General features: G+C 48.2%; 1 long non-coding RNA gene across 1 annotated transcript; it reads right to left on the bottom strand.

Annotated features, from left to right (window-relative positions):
* Window positions 1-5,138: 5,138 nt before the first annotated feature.
* LOC117803369 lies at window positions 5,139-17,912 on the bottom strand. The gene is made up of 3 exons (XR_004627161.1): window positions 17,641-17,912; window positions 16,303-16,468; window positions 5,139-5,197 (listed from the first exon to the last, which is right to left on the bottom strand). It is a non-coding gene; the product is annotated as an uncharacterized LOC117803369 (long non-coding RNA).
* Between the last annotated feature and the right edge of the window lie 2 nt (window positions 17,913-17,914).

Genomic DNA, 17,914 nt, shown 5'->3' with positions numbered 1-17,914 from the left:
CCAGTCCTTATAAGGGTTTTAACCCCCACCCCGTTTCCTCTATTGTAACATACAGATCTTCCTCGGCTTATAATCGGGTTACGTCCCAAGGAATCCATCATAAATTGAAAATAGCTTTAAGTCAAGAATGCATTTACTAAACCTAACCTCCTGAGCATCATAGCCTAGCTTGGTCTGCCTTAAATATGCTCGGAACACTTACGTTAGCCTAGTCGGACACATCACCTAACCAAAGCCTATTCTATTTTATAATAAGTTGTTGACTGTCTCATGGACTTCGTTGAATACCGTACTGAACGTGACAAACAGAATGCTTGTGTAAGTACAGAGCGGTTGTATGCACATCGGTTGCTTACCCCCAAGATCGCCCGGCTGACTGCGAGCAGCGCTGGCCGCCACCACCCGGCATCAGCAGAGAGCCTGGCAAAGATCAAACCTCCAAACCCAAAGTACAGTCACTGCGGAATGTGTGTCACTTTTCCACCATCCTCCACTCNAGCACATCGGTTGCTTACCCGCAAGATCGCCCGGCTGACTGCGAGCGGCGCTGGCCGCCACCACCCGGCATCAGCAGAGAGCCTGGCAAAGATCAAACCTCCAAACCCGAAGTACAGTCACTGCGGAATGTGTGTCGCTTTTCCACCACCCTCCACTCGAAAAATCTTAAGTTGAACCCATTGTAAGCTGGGGACCATCTGTATTCATCACAGCTAATGAACCAACATTGATTCATTATTAACTAACTGTATTTTATTATTCATTATTAACTAACTGTTTGCATTTTATTTGGCTTTCCTTAGCTTTTACCTAATGTCCTATTTTTTTTAAAGATTTTATTTATTTATTTGACAGAGAGAGAGACAGCCAGCAAGAGAGGGAACACAAGCAGGGGGAGTGGAACACAAACAGGCTGCCAGCAGAGGAGCCTGATGTGGGGCTTGATCCCAGGAATCTGGGATCACGCCCTGAGCCGAAGGCAGACGCTTAATGACTGAGCCACCCAGGTGCCCCCCTAATGTCCTTTTTATGCCCAGGATAGCACATCCCCAGGCCTTTCTGCATCTGCCCTCCTTCTGGTCTGGGACCCTTGCTCGGGCTTACCTTGTTTTGATGACCTTGACAGTTTTGAGGAGTATTGGCTAGATACCGTGTAGACTTTCAATTTGAGTTTTCTTTCCTTTTTGGAGGTAAAGTTTATTTATTTATTTTAGTAATCTCTATACCCACCACAGGGATCAAACTTACAACCCCGAGTTGATGCTCTTGACAGTCACATGTTCTTCCAGCTGAGTCAGCCAGGCGCTGCTCGGTTTGAGTGTTTCTGACGATCTTCTCACGGTTAAACTAGAGTTACAAGTTCCTGGGAGTAAGATCAGGCAGGTAAAGCGCCAGTCTCATCACATCAGATCAAGGGTATATTTTACCAGCATGACTTAGCGCTGTGGTCATTAACCTTGATGACATGGCAAAGGTTATGTCTGTCGGTTTCTCTGCTGCAAAAACGATGCATTCTGTGTCATGCCAACCCCGATCACTAAGGTGGGAGGGACGGCACCCCTGGAAGTCTGCATGGTGGTGATAGTAGTAACCAGCGAGAGAATCTGCAGTGTGGAAGGTGAACTTCAGAGGGTAGCCCCCCTCTCAGCTTCAAAGGCTTTGGGCTCTACCAGCTCTAGCCGGGAGCAGGTCTCATTCATCTTTATGCTCCCATACCTGGCACAAGGCTGTCTCCTGAATGCGTTGGGTATCTTTTTCTTTTGTAGCTGCATTTTTTTTNCCCTGGAACCTGTGCACTTCTCATCCGCTTTACCCAAGAACCTTGACAGGAGTCTGAGACCTTATATACCAGGTACTGCATGAAGCACGTGACGTGAATTATCTCATCTCATTCTCCAACAAGCGTACGAAACAGACATTATTATTATCCTCACTTTACAGTTGTGGAAACTGGGGTTATAGGGTTTAAGTAAATTAATAAGTGATGGTATCAGGGTTTGAATCTAGGGTTCTGTATTCCAGACCATTCCGCTTAAACTCTCTACTTCCCTACCTTGCACTTGTAGCTAGGCCTTGGTCTAAGGCCTCCACGATGTCTTCATGTACCAAATGGAGGGATGTTTGCTCAGTAGAGAAGAAAATGACGCCTGGTTAATGGGCAGGAGTGTCTGTGAATATTATGTTGGATTAAGATATTGGCCTATTGTTGACTTAGAACGTAACCATCAGCCCCAAGACCACACCCCATGGGAAGACAGTGAGATGTCTCATCTGAGGTTCTTCCTGGTGTAAGTCCCCAGAGAAGGTGTGTCCAGGGCCTGGAAAGAAGGACTTCTGTAGGGTCCTAGGTTATTGAAGAGAGACCATGGTTCTCTTAGCCTGGATTTTTAAAGGTACGGGTGTCCACAAGTGGGCTCCCAAGTCAGGAAGAGACAATGAGGGACTCGGAAAGCAGGGTCACCATCAGGCAAGACCTTATCTTTCTCTCTGGGGTCAATTAACACCTGGAGAGCAAGTGACACCCGCTACAACTGTTCAGCAGTGACACCTACAGACTGTGGAGCGGGTCACGCTCCACTCCGTTCATCTCCCATTGTCATCTGTTCCAGTCCTTATAAGGGTTTTAACCCCCACCCCGTTTCCTCTATTGTAACATACAGATCTTCCTCGGCTTATAATCGGGTTACGTCCCAAGGAATCCATCATAAATTGAAAATAGCTTTAAGTCAAGAATGCATTTACTAAACCTAACCTCCTGAGCATCATAGCCTAGCTTGGTCTGCCTTAAATATGCTCGGAACACTTACGTTAGCCTAGTCGGACACATCACCTAACCAAAGCCTATTCTATTTTATAATAAGTTGTTGACTGTCTCATGGACTTCGTTGAATACCGTACTGAACGTGACAAACAGAATGCTTGTGTAAGTACAGAGCGGTTGTATGCACATCGGTTGCTTACCCCCAAGATCGCCCGGCTGACTGCGAGCAGCGCTGGCCGCCACCACCCGGCATCAGCAGAGAGCCTGGCAAAGATCAAACCTCCAAACCCAAAGTACAGTCACTGCGGAATGTGTGTCACTTTTCCACCATCCTCCACTCGAAAAATCTTAAGTTGAACCCATTGTAAGCTGGGGACCATCTGTATTCATCACAGCTAATGAACCAACATTGATTCATTATTAACTAACTGTATTTTATTATTCATTATTAACTAACTGTTTGCATTTTATTTGGCTTTCCTTAGCTTTTACCTAATGTCCTATTTTTTTTAAAGATTTTATTTATTTATTTGACAGAGAGAGAGACAGCCAGCAAGAGAGGGAACACAAGCAGGGGGAGTGGAACACAAACAGGCTGCCAGCAGAGGAGCCTGATGTGGGGCTTGATCCCAGGAATCTGGGATCACGCCCTGAGCCGAAGGCAGACGCTTAATGACTGAGCCACCCAGGTGCCCCCCTAATGTCCTTTTTATGCCCAGGATAGCACATCCCCAGGCCTTTCTGCATCTGCCCTCCTTCTGGTCTGGGACCCTTGCTCGGGCTTACCTTGTTTTGATGACCTTGACAGTTTTGAGGAGTATTGGCTAGATACCGTGTAGACTTTCAATTTGAGTTTTCTTTCCTTTTTGGAGGTAAAGTTTATTTATTTATTTTAGTAATCTCTATACCCACCACAGGGATCAAACTTACAACCCCGAGTTGATGCTCTTGACAGTCACATGTTCTTCCAGCTGAGTCAGCCAGGCGCTGCTCGGTTTGAGTGTCTGACGATCTTCTCACGGTTAAACTAGAGTTACAAGTTCCTGGGAGTAAGATCAGGCAGGTAAAGCGCCAGTCTCATCACATCAGATCAAGGGTATATTTTACCAGCATGACTTAGCGCTGTGGTCATTAACCTTGATGACATGGCAAAGGTTATGTCTGTCGGTTTCTCTGCTGCAAAAACAATGCATTCTGTGTCATGCCAACCCCGATCACTAAGGTGGGAGGGACAGCACCCCTGGAAGTCTGCACGGTGGTGACAGTAGTAACCAGTGAGAGAATCCGCAGTGTGGAAGGTGAACTTCAGAGGGTAGCCCCCCTCTCAGCTTCAAAGGCTTTGGGCTCTACCAGCTCTAGCCGGGAGCAGGTCTCATTCATCTTTATGCTCCCATACCTGGCACAAGGCTGTCTCCTGAATGCGTTGGGTATCTTTTTCTTTTGTAGCTGCATTTTTTTTTGAAAATTGAGGTGAAATTGACTTAACATAAAAGTAACCATGTTAAAGTGCACAATTCAGTGGCTTTTATACATTCACAGTGCTGTGCAACCACTCCCTCTATTTAGTTTCAAAATGTTGTCATCACCCCCATTTCCCCTCTTCCCTCAGCCCCTGTATCTATTCTGGTTTCTTCGTACAAAGGGAATCATATAACACATGACCTTTTGAGTCTGGCTCCTTGCGTGTAGAATAATGTTTTCAAGGTTCATCTGCGTTGTAACGTGTCAGAACTTCATTCCTCTTTATGGCTGAGTAATATCCCTTTGTATGTATATACCACATTCTGTTTATCCATTCATCCACTGATGGACATCTGAGTTGTTTCTACCCTTTAGTTATTGTGAATAGTGCTGCTATGAACATTTACGTGTAAGTATTTGTTTTCACGACCTGTTTTCAATTCATTTGGGTGTATACCTATGCATGCCTGGATTTGTAAAGAAGGTAATACTTCTCCACGGGTTTTTAGGATGCTAATCAAATACAGAGGCTCTGGTTATGGACCAGGGCCTGTGGGAAGGAGATTTCTGACTTGGGCCTGGTTCAGGTTATCGTCTTATCAATAAGTTGCATAAACACAGCACGCATGCATCAAACTCACCCACAACAAGGAGCCAAGAGGGAGAGCTAAAATTCATGATGCAATTGCATAAAGAAGGCAAAGTATTAAGTCTTACATTAGGTTTCTTCAAATGATGATCCAAGCACAGAATGTGGGAGAATAGTGATGCAAAAAGGAGCTCAGAGGGCGCCTGGGTGGCTCAGTTGGTTAAGCGTCTGACTCTTGATTTCGGCTCAGGTCATGATCTCAGGGTTGTGAGATCAAGCCCCGTGTCGGACTGTGCACTGGGCATGGAACATGCTTGAGATTCTTTCTCTCCCTCTCCGTCTGTCTGTCCGCCACCACTCTCTCTCATCCTTTCTCTCTTTCTCTTCCTCTAAAAAAGGAAAAAAGAAGCTCAGAGTTTGAGTTGACCATAAGCTTTACGCGAGCCAAGGCATGGGCTGCGCTAACAGAGGCATAGGGTCCAGAACACAGAAGGTGATTGCCCGGCTCCACTGCACAGTCAGCCCGACCCACTTGGAGCTCTGAGGCCTCTTTGACCTGCTGGGGTATGCTCTGGATCAGAGGAAAGTGACCAGACTACAGAGGCCCAGGAACCAGGTCATGCAACCAGTGGGCAGAGGCCTCAAGTGTAGGCAGGATGGCTGGAACAGGGTCTTTGTGGCCTGGGGTCTGCAGGGTTGGCTGTCTGGGAGGAAGACCTTTTTCCTACCAAGTAGTGAGTTCCCTTCCCTTTAGGGCTGGGCATGTGGAATGAGCAGGGGACAGATTCAGAAGGACATCAGGTGAGCTCAGGTGACTCTGGGGGTCAGGTGATTGCCCTGAGGTTTTTCAGTACTAAGAAACAGACTTAGCCTGAGAGAGGAGCAGAGAGAATGAATCTTGAGGTGTTGGGTTTTCTCTCCCCCTCCCCCTTTACCTCTCTTCCTCTCCTCCTTCTCCCTCCTCCTTTTCCTCCAGGCTGGCACCCCGAGCCATTCTATCCTGGGGAGAAGCAGCGAAATCCCAACACAAATTAAGGAGTTTGTTAAAATGAGGGGCTGAAATCAACAGGGCAGGATTTAACTGGCTAGGTTGTAAAAACCCAGGAAAATGCTTGTCTCGTTATGGTGACTGGAAAAAAGCAGAGTATACAATTATGGATATCTTATGACTAGGTTAGAATGCATAAAAAACTCTAGTATAAAACACACCAAAATCTTTTTTTTTTATTATTGAAGAATAGTTGGCATACAATGTCATATTAGTTTCAGGTATACAACATAGTGATTTGATAATTCTATACATTATTCAATGCTCACCATAGTGTAGTCACTATCCATCACCGTATAATGTTATCACGGTATTATTGACTATATTCTCCATGTTGTACTTTTTCATCCCCCAAACACACCAAAATCTTAACCTCAGTTATCTGTGTGGGTCAGAACTGTCAGAATTGTTTATTTTGTGTTTTACATTTTTCTGTACCTTTCAAATGTTCTATAATGATGTCTATAATCAGAAGAAAAAAAACACACTTTAATGCTTGAGAATGAATTTAACTGGGATAGACGTGGGATGCCATGGTTCCCAGAATTCTCACCTGGCCTCTTCCTGCTCTGCCCTGCGCTGGCTGTATGACCCCTCACGTCCCTGCACCCACTCTCCGTGGTTCTTCTGGTCCCCTGGAACCGCCCGTACAGGGCCCTGTTCCCAGCAGGCACTTGGGAAACTTTAGTAAACACATGACATTTAGCTTGAAGAGCCATACAAATAAGTGACTGTAAAGGAGGAGGGAGAACCCTTGCTCACTCTGAGGTAGAAAAGACCTGAGGGGTGGGGAGGCCACAAGATGGATGCAGCCGGAGGCGTGGGGCATCTGCCAGTGGAGCAGTCCTCTCCTGTCCCACTGGCGCTGCAGTCACCACCCGCCTGGCAGGGGACACAGGCTGCCAGGGTCCTGAGGAGCCAGGGCCAGTGTGTGGGACTCATGTGGTCTCCAGACATCACCACAGGAGAGCCCAGAGTCACTGAGCACCTCCCTAGTGCTGCCGTGGGCTGACCCTTTACCTGCATTCGTTGAATCCGCACAGGGAGCCCACCAGGTCGGTGTGGTTACCCCATTCTGCCTCCAAGAGAACCGAGACTCAGAAAATGAAGCACCAGGTCCCACAAACACACAACAGAGGTGCTCTTCACCACGATTGCACACTGCTTCAAGAGAGCCTCCAACACTTCAGCTTTCCGCTCCGTGGCTTGTGTCTTGTCCTTCTTGGCCTTGATATAACCACTTATGGTTTGGTTATCGCACGTGATGACACTTTAACTGTGGCCATGGAGGAAAGAACTCCTGCTCACTTCCTCCTCTCTCGAGGATGGCAGAGTACTGGAAGTGGGCAGAGACCCTCACCCCCACCCAGCCTTGGCTCTGGAGGGCTGTTCTGGGCCCTGAGGGCAGGGGGGATCTCTGTGGAAGTCACATAAGGGAGGTCTCAGGTCCCAGGTTGGGATGAGTGACTATAGCTAAGGGCATTGTCATCAGAGCCTGCCCTGGACAGTGGGACTCCCTAAAAAGGGAATAGGAGGACATGACTGCAGAGGGCCTTTCTATCCCTTCAGATTCTAAACTCTCAAGTCCAAGACTCTCAGATATTCGGGGGGAGGAGGCAGTGGTCAGGCTGTGGTTGGTGCCTTCTGTCCAGGGTTAGAGCCATGGGCACCACTGCCACATACCAAGAATGGCACTGGTGTTTGTGTGGCTGTTGGTAGGACTTCTTCTGAGGGTGAGAGAGACTAGCCCCTGGGGGTCAGGGTACAGCTTTCTCTGAACTAACTTGACAAACATTTTCTATCATGTGCTGGGGAGAAGGGTTATCTGGGCTGAGTGCTGGGGACACAGAGGGTGATCACCCAGTTCCTGCCCTTGGATGGAGGCAGATAGACCCAGAGCTAGGGGGCTCAATGTTAGGGCAGAAGGACATACAGGGGACACAGGAGGCAGAGGAAGGGCCCCTAACTCTGGGGACATGCACCGAAGGCTGGTTCTTTCCTCCCTCTGGTTCCAGGAAGGCCTCCAAAAACTTGTGTGGCCCATGCTGGTGACCTCAGGATGACCAGGTTTGTGCCGAATTTGCCTGCTGCCCAAGCCTCAAATACACCACATCGTGGCAGCCCCGCTCTGGTCCCTGGACGTTAGGAGAGAGTCATGACTGTCTCATGTGGCCCGTTGGGTAACTGAGGAGAGGCTAGTGGTTTGTGGGCATTGAGTAACCGCTGGGCTTCCTGAAACTTCAAGTTTCTTTCACTCCCCACCTTCCTCTTTCAGGGTCAAGCTGGGGGCTGGGGAGTAGCCACATGCCCACGTTTGTGTATTTTTTCATTCAGTAGTCAGTTGCTCACCACCTCCCCTGCTCCTGCCTGTCATGAGCTTGTAGGACTCAGTGAGATATCCATGGGGCTCTGCCCTTCTGGATTCCCTGGCTCAGATAATGGCATCTATCCCTACAGCCAAGGCAGAAACCTGGGCATCAGCCTAGACTCCTCCTTCACACCTCTTCTTGTCCCCCTTCTCTTTCCCTGTAGTGCTGCGTGCTTCTCCTGTCATCATTTATCATCTTTTCTTGAAAAATCTCCAATGGTCCATCTTTCCCTTCTAGACTCAATGAAGGCAGGGACTGTGTTTATCTTGTTTCCTGCCATATTCCTGGCACCCGGCACAGTGCCTGGCACTTAATAGATGCTCATTAAAGAGTGTTGAATGAATTAGTAAGTCCCTTTAATCCCATTTCCTTAATATTCCTTGGATCCATACTCTCTTCCTCTCCCGCAGCCACAGCCTTTCCTCAGATCTCATCCTTCACAAAACTACTCACCAGATACCTCATCATCTCCCCCATCCACTTTATTTGCCACACTACAGCCAGAGTGCTCATTCTAAATTGCCCATCTGCCCTACTCAGAACCCTTCCTGGCTCCGCACCACTCATAGGAACAAGGCCACATTTCTGGGATGAAAAACTGGTAGCAGATATGACTGATCAGCCCAAGCCCACTCTCAATTCCCTGTGTAAATGATCAGGAAGATAAGCAAAAATACAAAACTTGCAGTGATTACTATACACATTAAAGATAAGGGAAGATCACAAGGCAAAGTCCAAGGGAGAAATTACATTAACTAGATGACAAATGGGGACAGATTGAGAAACACATTCTTGGATGACAACATTACCTGCTCCTCCCTCTGAAACAGAACAGTATGTGTACATGGTGTCATTAACTGACCATGTCCCTCTCCTTTCTTTACTGCAAGCTCCTTAAAGACAAGGACCATATCTAATTTGTCTTGGTGTCTCTGGCACCTAGCTCAGAAGTTGGCCCATAGTGGGCACTCAGTAAATATTTATTGAATGAATGAATCAGAGGATTAAATGAATTAGTGCATGAAGAACCGATGGCTTCCAAAGTCGATAAAACAAACTAACCCCCACTGTTTACTCTTTTTTTTTTTAAGGTGGGGAGGAGGGGCAGAGGGAGAGGGAGAGAAAGAATCTTAAGCAGGCTCCATGCCCAGCACGGAGCCTGATGTGAGGCTCGATCTCACAACCCTGAGATTATGACCTGAGCCAAAATCAAGAATCGGGTGCTTAACTAACTGAGCCACCCAGGTGCCCCAACCCACTGTCTACTCTTCTATCAGGGACCCACCGACTAGATGGACATTTGGTCATACTCTGATAACACAGGATATGTTCTAAGCCAGTCAGAGTGGTTGAGGACCCAGATTCTAGGACCAGAAAACCTAGTTAGAGTACTGACTCCACTAGTTATTAGCTGTGTTAGCTTAGGAAAATAATATAACCTCTCTGTGCCTCAGTTTTATTTTCTGTAAAATGAATATAGTAATAATACCAATCTTATAGGGTTGTTGTGACAACTAAATTTACATCTGTGTGTTAAATTTAGTGTGTGTGCGTGTGTGTGTGTATATGTTCAGCCTATATATGCACACATACCTATATGTAAATTTACATATATCCTATAGATTACCCTATATTCACTATATACACAATATATATACTATATATATACTCTATATATACAATAGAGTATATATATACTATATACTATATGCTATATATACTATACTATATATACTAAATACTATATATACTGTATACTGTATACACATATAGTATATATGTATATACTATATATCCTATATATACCATATACTATATATACTATATACTATATGCACAATATACAATATAGTATTGTATATTTTCTATATATAAATATCTCTGTAATACTATATACATATAAATATCTATATAATACTATATGCATATATACTTGGCATCGCTGTTTAAATGACGGTGAATGTTAATGATGACGGTGATGATGGGGCGCCTGGGTGGCATAGCGGTTAAGCGTCTGCCTTCGGCTCAGGGCGTGATACCGGCGTTCTGGGATCGAGCCCCACATCAGGCTCTTCAGCTATGTGCCTGCTTCTTCCTCTCCCACTACCCCTGCTTGTGTTCCCTCTCTCTCTGGCTGTCTCTATCTCTGTCGAATAAATAAATAAAATCTTTAAAAAAAAAATGATGACGGTGATGACATATCCCTAATCCACCCCATCAGCTTTTATTTTTCTGTGTCTACACTGTCTGCCTAATGGTGGAACCGAGACTGCCATTGTTAGGAAGCAATGCCACATAAAGTTGAGAGGGTGAGGAGGTGGTCCCCAGCCTGGCTTTATTTCTGCCTGTTCAAGACAGTGAACAAAAACAATAAGGAACCTATGAAAAGACCACACACAAGGAGGAAGAAAATTGTTCTGAAGTTTCATATGAAGAGCTTATTATCTCCGAAATGATTTTCTGTAAGAAACGGAATAAAACCCTAAAAGTCATCTGTTTGGTATTCTCAGAACAAACACACAGCCCAGGAGGCTTTGATATTGTGGTTATTTGCTGGGTGCCCCCCAAGTGGGCAAAAGATGTGAATAGTCAGGTCACAGAAATGGCAAAGCAAACGGCTCTCAAGGAGGAAAAGATGCTTCTCTCACTCCTAAGAGAAGTGCAGACCAAAATTATAACAAGACTTGAGTTTTCACCTACCAAATTGGGGGAAATCCAGGACTTTGTTTTTTCGTAATGATTTTATTTATTTGTTTGTTTGTTTTAGAGAAGGAGAGAGCAAGAGCCCCCGGGACTATGAGCAGGGGGAGGAGCAGAGGGAGAAGGAAAGGCAGACTGCATGCTGAACCCAGCTCAGGGTGGGATCCCAGGACCCTGAGATCTTGCCCTGAGCCAATACCAAGAGTCAGACGCCCAACCGACTGAATCAGCCAGGCGCCCCCAAGTCCAAGACTTTACTATTGCAGGATCGTGAGGCCCTTGTGAAATCCATTGTGAAATCCATTTTAAATCCTTGTGGGGACTTTACTTCAAAAAAGTCATCCCTCCCTCATTCCCAGCAATGTTATTTAACTGAGATTTCCTCCCTTCCAGCTCCAGGGATGGCCCTGACAGGCTGAAGCCTGCTAACGTTCTCATCATCCAGAAGAGATCATCAAATATTATGGGGTGACCTTGGGCAAGCTACTTGGTACTCTGAGCTTTGTTTCTTCATCTGTAAAAGGCAGATGATGGCACAGTCTTGTGGAAACCAGCCAGGATAGTGGCTAGCACACACTCGGTAAGACATTTATTGACTTGGTAATTGGATACATAAGAATTTCAATACATGTGCTTGACTAACCTAAAGGTTTATACAATGAACAAATTAGAGTTCTACTTTCTAAAGCATTATAGAAGATAAAAACAAGAAAAGCCTAGAATATATAGCAAAGCAATAAGGAAGCACAAAAATAAAGAGGTAAAATGAGACTACATCATTTACGAAATAGTTACAAATAAATTAAGGTATGCTATTGAAGGCAAATTTTCTCACATTCTCACGTGTATTTTATTTTTTTAAGATTTTACTTATTATTTGACAGAACGAGGGAGCACAAGAAGCGGGAGCGGCAGAGGGAGAGGGAGAAGCAGACTTTCCACTGAGCAGGAAGCCTAACATGGGGCTCGATCCCAGGACCCCAGGATCGTGACCTGAACCGAAGTCAGACACTTAACCAACTGAACCACCCAGGCGCTCCTTTTTTAAGTTTTAAAATTTATTTTTAAGTAATGTCTACACCCAACATGGGGCTTGAACTCACAACCCTGAGATTAAGACCTGAGCTGAGATCAAGCGTTGGATGCTTAACTGACTGAACCATGCAGGTGCCCCAAGATTTTTTATTTTTCAAGTCATCTCCGCACCCAACGTGGGGCTTGAACCCACAACCCCGAGCTCAAGAATCACATGCTCCACTGACTGAGCCAGCCAGGCGCCCCGGAAAGACTTTCTGAGTGTATTGACTAATAGAGCGTCAAACTAGATAAAATACAAATAGGAGGACAGGTTGATGTAAATAAAAAAAGGAGTAAGAGATACATCATTATCAGCCTAATAGGTTATGTAGGCTAAAAATAAGTATGGGTATACTTTATTTGAAAACATATGTGTGTGTATACAGTGCAACTAGACTAATAAAATATCGAAAGATGGATCCTGTAAAAAGAGAACACATATCTCCTTTTTAAAAAGCCATAGAATGCATAAAATGAAATTCCAAAAAATAAAATATACACAAACTCCACACTTCAATTAAACCAATGTCCCCTATGTATCTGCAAATAAAACTAGAAATTCATAACACAAGTTTAAATAATTACAAGAAACAACAACAAGACCTAAATAGTCCCCTAAAAAGACTTCTGATGGGGTTAAAGAAAAATTAAAAATGCAATTATTTAAAAAACAGTGATAAAGAAAACTTTACATATAAAAACACAGGTAAGGGAGCCAAAGCAGAGGTCAGTGGGAAATCATAGCCTTAAATGTTTACATTATTTAAAAAGAATGACAATACGCAAAATAAGCATTCGCTTGAATACAATTGTAGAAAAAGAACAGAAGAGCTACTCTTTATTAAGAGAAAGAAAATAATAAAGGCAGAAACGAATTACTTAGTAAACTACTAGAAACTGAGAAATACATTCAGGTGCATTTTAAAAAATTCTGCAGTAAGACATATAAAGGCTGCACAGACTTGGTTCTTCCAGTCTATCTACCCCTTGACAACCCTCGCCCCTCAGTCCTGGACACTCGACACCTGTGATTCTGAACTATGGACCCCTCGCTACCTGAACTCAGGAACCAAATAGATTGATTCAGCTAAAACGTTTGAGAGAGGACTGGTGTCCCTGGTGTCCCTGAGCTCTTGTTCCTCGCCCACCACTGCCGTCTGCTAGTGACATTCACCTGCCTCTCAAGACCCAGCTCAAATGTCCCCTCCTCTAGGTCGGCCTTGTGGACCTAAACTACAACTCTAGCCAGAGAGGGATAAGCAAGAAAATGGGTAAATCCAACATTTGTGGCAGAGTGAAGGTTAAGTCCCACTGTGGGGGGTGAGGAAAGCTGCCTGGTTGAGGGGGCATTTGAGCTGGTTCATGAGGAAGAAAGGGCTCAGCCAGCCAAGGTCAGGGGAAAAAACACTCCAGGAAGAAGGAAAAGCATGAACAAATGCAGGGGTGTGTGTGTGAAATCACCAAGTGCTTGGAAGAAATCTGGGACTTCCCACATGACGGGGTGTGGGAGGCTAACGGGGAGTAGGGACTGGGGAGTGTGAAAAGGTCACTGGGGCAGGTCACGAAGGGCCTTGAATGATATACTGAGGAGCTTATGCTTCAACCTCCTGTAGGTGATGGAGATTACCAGAAGTTTCTGCGCAAGATTGTCAAGTTGGGACTGTCAGATGGTCAGCTGCCTGAGCCCCACCCTCATGGAGGTGGGGAAAATGGGGTGGTGGGTGGTATGAGGGGGGATTCCCTAAGCCAGCAGGCTGCCCAGGAGGAGCCAGGGAAAGGTAGGGAGTGCAGCTCTGGCCCTGGAGGCCTGGGGCTGGGGTGAAGGGCTCAGCCCTGTTCCTTTCTCCTCCTTGATCCATTTCCTGGCTCCTGTGTGCCGCCCCCACCGCCATCACGACCAGGGAGGGTCCAGGAGGCAGCTCCTGGCACCTCCCTCAGTCACCATGGGGCTTTTCTACCCACCCATTTGGCCCAGCCTACACAGGGGCCTCTGTGGTCAGGCCTTTGTGTCTGCACAGTGGCCCTCTTTGTCCTGAGCAGCCTCCCCACCACCAGCTCCCTCCTGCCCTTCTCTCTTTCCCTCTCTCTCTCTCTCTTGTGTCACAAAAAGTACCAGTTTTGCAGAAAGAAAGCTAGGGCTCTAATCTTGGCTTCTGCCATTGAATCTCTGTATGGCCCTGAGCAAGTTGTCTTGTTTCTCTGAGCCTTACTTTTGGGTCCACGACAAGACGCTGGGTGAGGAATCAAACTCCTGGCAAGACCTGGTCGGCTACCCAGTGCTGACACCAAAGCAACAAATGACGTCCCTGGGGACCCCTACCCAACATCCATGCTCTTCTCTGAACCTGCCACTTACATCTCCAACCTCATCCTGTCTACTGCCTGGCCAGGTGGCTCTCATTCTCCCACCCGACAGATGGGGAAACCAAGGCCTGAGGACAGGGCTGACTTCATGAGTGTGTGACCTGTATGGTTACACAGGGCCCCCCACTTTGAAGGGCCCTGCCCTCGATGGACTGCTTTGCTGTCCCATCTTGACGTTCTTATTAGTTTTTGAACAAGGGCATCTTCATTTTGCCCTGGGTCCCACAAATTGTGTAGCTGGTCCTGCTTGCGGGGAGCTGGAGGGGAGGCTTGCCCGGGTCTGGACCAGGCTTCCTGCCTCCTGAGCTGCCTCCCCTGGGTGCCTGCATCCTGGCATGCCAAGAGCCAGAGCTTCTAGTTTGCATTTGGCATCAGGGACCTGGCCCCTGCCTGGGAAACCTGAGGAGCACGGGTTCCCAGCCGGCTGGTGAGGGAGGGAGCGTTGTCCAGGCTGATGCCGCCTTGCGGAGAGCAAGACCGGCTGCTGGAGCCAGCCCAGCCCTGCGCGTAACCTGAGCCAACTTGTGGCTCCCAATGCCCGGCTCACTCCCCACTCCCGGAATTCAGCAGGGCCTTCCTTCTGGGCAGGTTGGGAGTTCCAGGGTCGGGAGACCCACCCCAGACTCACTGTGACTTTGGACATTCACTTCCCCTTTCTGAACCTCAGTTTCCCTGTTTGTAAAATAATCATGATAACCCCTGCCTCACAGGGCTCTGGGGAAGATTAAAGGAGAGGGTTGAACACAATGACCAGCACAAAGGTGATCACTACATCAAGTTCCCACGCACTCACGTAACACATGTTCGCGAAGGCTGACCAGTGAGAGGGGCAGTGCTAGGTGCTGGGCATCCAGCAGGAAGACCACGGCTCTGTCTTCAAAGAGATGCTCACTAGAGGGGGGGCTGCCGGTGTGGTAAATGGGGTGACCTGATGGCGCTCCTGGGCTGGGCCTTAGAGAAGCAACGGGGAGGGGGGAGAGCCAAGAGCAGCATGAAGGGACATTGCAGGCGAGGGGAGCAGAGAGGGCCGGGCAAGGGGGCTCAGAGGCAGGGAGGGAGACGGAGACCTGGGAGGGCCTGGCCGGCAGGCTGCAGAAGAGGGCTTTTTCTCGAGGGTGGTGGAGCCACAGAAGGTGTGAGGCAGTTGATGGCTGGGAGGGGTGACAGATACCCCACGTTGGCCTGTGAAGGAGGCCTTGGAAGTATCCCTGCTGAGCAGGGGTAGGGGCTTTCACTCCCAGCATGGATTCTCAGAGCAGAAAGTTTTCTCAGGGGATGAGAAGGCTTAAGAGCGCCAAGTGCCTCCTCAGGGTCGGAGAGACAGGAAGCCTCCTAATGCATGGGGAGAAGTGCTCTTGGGCTCACCCTTCCCCATCCTGACCTGCTGTTGCTAATGGAACCCCACAACCATCTCCCTCCCATGGCTCCATTAACCCACCTCTTGGGGACCATTACATCCCTGGGTCTTCACCACCCATCTGCCTGGGCTGGTTGGTTCCAGGAGGGCTCCTCGGAGGCCCCTCGACCTTCCAGAGAGGGCCTTATGTGGGGCTTATGGAGCCTCAATTTCCTGGCCGGGTCAATGGGTCTAAAATCTTTTAGCCACAGAAACGTCTATATTTTCTCGACAAATTGTCACCAGGAAATGTAAATAAGTACGAAGATAAAAATAAAGGCAATAAGTCTGCAGTGGATGGGGGCTCCTGAGGCCACCCCAAGTAGGGGGGACTCAGCTGGGGGCTTTGGAACCTGCTGGATTTGATTTCTCAAGACCGGTGATGAGAGTGTCAGGGGACTATGTCAAGAGACCCAGATTTCCAGCCCCTCATTAGAGGGGATACTAACCCCTCAAACCCAGGCAGCTCAGGAGAATGGGCAAAACCCTTAAAAAAAAAAAAAAGAACTTCAGTCAGGCCAGTGAGAAAACAGTTATTACCATTTTGCAGAAGAAGAAACTGAAGCTCAGAGTCAGGAGAGGTGAGGCAAGACCCCAAGGCTGTAGGGTTCAAGGACAAGTCCCTTTCTTCTGTTTCTCAGACGTCTTGAAGTCACTTGTTGTGGGAGCTCTGCCTCAGGGTGTCTCAGGAATGCGGTTTCTTTGACTGTAAGTAAGAGAGCTGGACTAGAGCACGAGCAGGACTCTGGACTCCCCACTCTCCAGGTGGCTGGAGACGGAGGCAGAGCCCTGAGTCCTCATCTTGGTGTCAAAGGAACTTTTTCTCCGGAGCTTAGTAGTAGCTACAGTAAGGGTCTGGAGGCTTGGGAGAGAGAGGAGAAACGGGTGTTGGCTGGGGCCTCCAGTGACCGGGGGACTTCTCCACATTGGGACCCCAAGGCCTGGGCTCCATAAGTGGGAGCCATAGGATTCTTAGGCCCCTAGGGCTGCATGGACCAGCTTGGACAATAGGTGGAGGATGCTGGACAAGAGGCCTTTGTGTCTTCCAGGCGGGGGTCCCCAGGGCACTGCAGAGGCGGCTCAACCACCCAGGGCTGTGTGTCCGCTCTGCTCCTGCTCCTGGCGAGACAGCAGCCAGTGTCCTTCTTGGGCCCTTTCTGGGCCCCTTGTGGGGCCAGCAGCCAGGCCTCAGTCAGCTGATGCGGAGCCCAGCAGCACCCAAGGCCCCAGGGCCCTGGGCAAGCTCCTTGGCCACAGAAAGAGGCCTCCTCTGCACTTTCTAGACACCCACTATCCAAAGCCCGAGACGGATGAACCCTGTGATTGCCTCTATGTCACAAAAAAGGAGGCTTCGAGAGGGACTGGAACTAGGGGTCAAGGTTTCCCCCAGTCAGTGCTGAAGCTATACTCCTGACACCTAGACCAGAAAGGGGGGGCGATTCATTCATTCGTTCATCTATTCAGCATTCAACAAATATTAAGCAACCCGTGGGAACACTGGCACGGGCTGTAGGCCTTCCTCCTCCTGGCGCTCACAGTCTAGAAAAGACACAGCCGTAGGGTCACTGGCCGGAGAAGGCCTTCAGAGTGGGGTTGAAAGCAGAGAAGGGAGTGCCGTGTGTAGTCTGAGAAGGCAGCTCAAAGGAAGCAGCTCAAGATGAGGGATGAAAACAAGCCAGCTGTTCAGGCATTTCTAGTGTCTATCGGCCCGCTAAAGGGAGCATAGGTGAGGCTCTCCCCCTAGCCCTGTCCTCTCTGGAACTGGAGAGACGCAGGACCCTGAATGTATTTCCACTCTAGGCAATGGGGACACCCTCCCCCGCCTCCGGGTCACAAGCCAGGGTGTTGAGTTCTCAGCCCGGTGCTCCCAGCAGGTACCTGGCAGGAGAGGGAGAAGGTTCGCTGAAAGGTCTCCCGGTGGGCAACGACAAGAGAGCCACACAGGTGCCCCACAAACTTCGCAAACTTAGTGTCTCTGGAAAGCTGCCCACATCTCGTGTGAGGAAGGCGAGTGGCCTCCGTCCCGCCAGGCGCTAGGTCAGTCGCCACAGACCCCTTCCCGCTGTACGCGTACCGCCCCGGTGTCCCCGCGCGACTGGCCCGGCGTCCGTCCTGGTGGGAGGGGCGGTGCCAGGGTCTGTCCAGAGTCCGC

This window comes from Ailuropoda melanoleuca, chromosome 8, assembly GCF_002007445.2.
Source record: "Ailuropoda melanoleuca isolate Jingjing chromosome 8, ASM200744v2, whole genome shotgun sequence".
In the NCBI taxonomy this organism is placed as follows: domain Eukaryota; kingdom Metazoa; phylum Chordata; class Mammalia; order Carnivora; family Ursidae; genus Ailuropoda; species Ailuropoda melanoleuca.
This window is presented reverse-complemented; position numbering and strand designations above follow the sequence as displayed.